Source organism: Saccoglossus kowalevskii, unplaced genomic scaffold (genome assembly GCF_978046115.1).
Source record: "Saccoglossus kowalevskii unplaced genomic scaffold, keSacKowa6.1 SCAFFOLD_60, whole genome shotgun sequence".
In the NCBI taxonomy this organism is placed as follows: Eukaryota; Metazoa; Hemichordata; class Enteropneusta; family Harrimaniidae; genus Saccoglossus; species Saccoglossus kowalevskii.
Window position 1 is genome coordinate 33,701 of NW_028188625.1, and position 1,685 is coordinate 35,385.

The window sequence follows — 1,685 nt, forward strand, 5'->3', positions numbered from 1 at the left end:
TACAAATAAGAGCGAAGGAACACGATTATATTATAAATATGAGCGAAGGACCACGTTTATATTATAAATATGAGCGAAGAACCACGTTTATATTATAAATATGATAGAAGGACCATTATTACATGATAAATATGAGCGAAGGACCAAGTTTATATTATAAATATGAGCGAAGGACCATGATTATATTATAAATATGAGTGAAGGACCATGATTATATTATAAATATCAGCGAAGGATCATGATTATGTTATAAATATGAGCAAAGGACCACGATTATATTATAAATATGAGCGAAAGACCACGATTATATTATAAACATAAGCGAAGGACCACGTTCATATTATAAATATGAGCGAAGGACCATGATTATATTATAAATATAAGCGAAGGACCATGCTTATATTATAAATATGAGCGTAGGACCACGTTTATATTATAAATATGAGCGAAGGACCATGTTTATATTGTAAATATGAGCGAAAGACCACGTTTATATTATAAATATGAGCGTAGGACCATGATTAAATTATAAATATAAGCGAAGGGCCATTATTACATGATAAATATGAGCGAAGGACCACGATTATATTATAAATATGAGCGAAAGACCACGATTATATTATAAACATAAGCGAAGGACCACGTTTATATTATAAATATGAGCGAAGGACCACGATTATATTATAAATATGAGCGAAAGACCATGATTATATTAAATTATGAGCGATGGACCACGTTTATATTATAAATATGAGCGAAGGACCACGTTTATATTATAAATATGAGCGAAGGGACATGATTACATGATAAATATGAGCGAAGGACCACGATTATATTATAAATATGAACGAAAGACTATGATTATATTATAAATATGAGCGAAGGACCATGATTATATTATAAATATGAGCGAAGGACCATGCTTATATTATAAATATGAGCGAACGACCATGATTATATTATAAATATAAGCGAAGGACCACGTTTATATTATAACTATGAGCGAAAGACTATGATTATATTATAAATATGAGCGAAGGACCATGCTTATATTGTAAATATGAGTGAAGGACCATGATTATATTATAAGTATGAGCGAAGGACCACGTTTATATTATAAATATGAGTGAAGGACCACGTTTATATTATAAATATGAGCGAAGGGCCACGTTTATATTATAAATATGAGCGAAATACCATGATTATATTATAAATATAAGCGAAGAACCACATTTATATTATAAATATGAGCGAAAGACTATGATTATATTATAAATATGAGCGAAGGACCATGCTTATATTGTAAATATGAGCGAAGGACCATGATTATATTATAAATATCAGCGAAGGACCATGATTATATTATGAATATCAGCGAAGGACCATGAGTACCTGTCAAATATGAGCGAAGGACCACGCTTATATTATAAATATGAGCGAAGGGCAAGTTTATATTATAAATAAGAGCGAAGGAACACGATTATATTATAAATATGAGCGAAGGACCATGAGTAAGTGATATATATGAGCGAAGGGCCATGATTATATTATAAATATGAGCGAAAGACTACGTTTATATTATAAATATGAGCGAAGGACCATGATTATATTATAAATATGAGCGAAGTACCGTGCTTACATTATAAATATGAACGAAGGACCATGCTTATATTATAAATATCAGC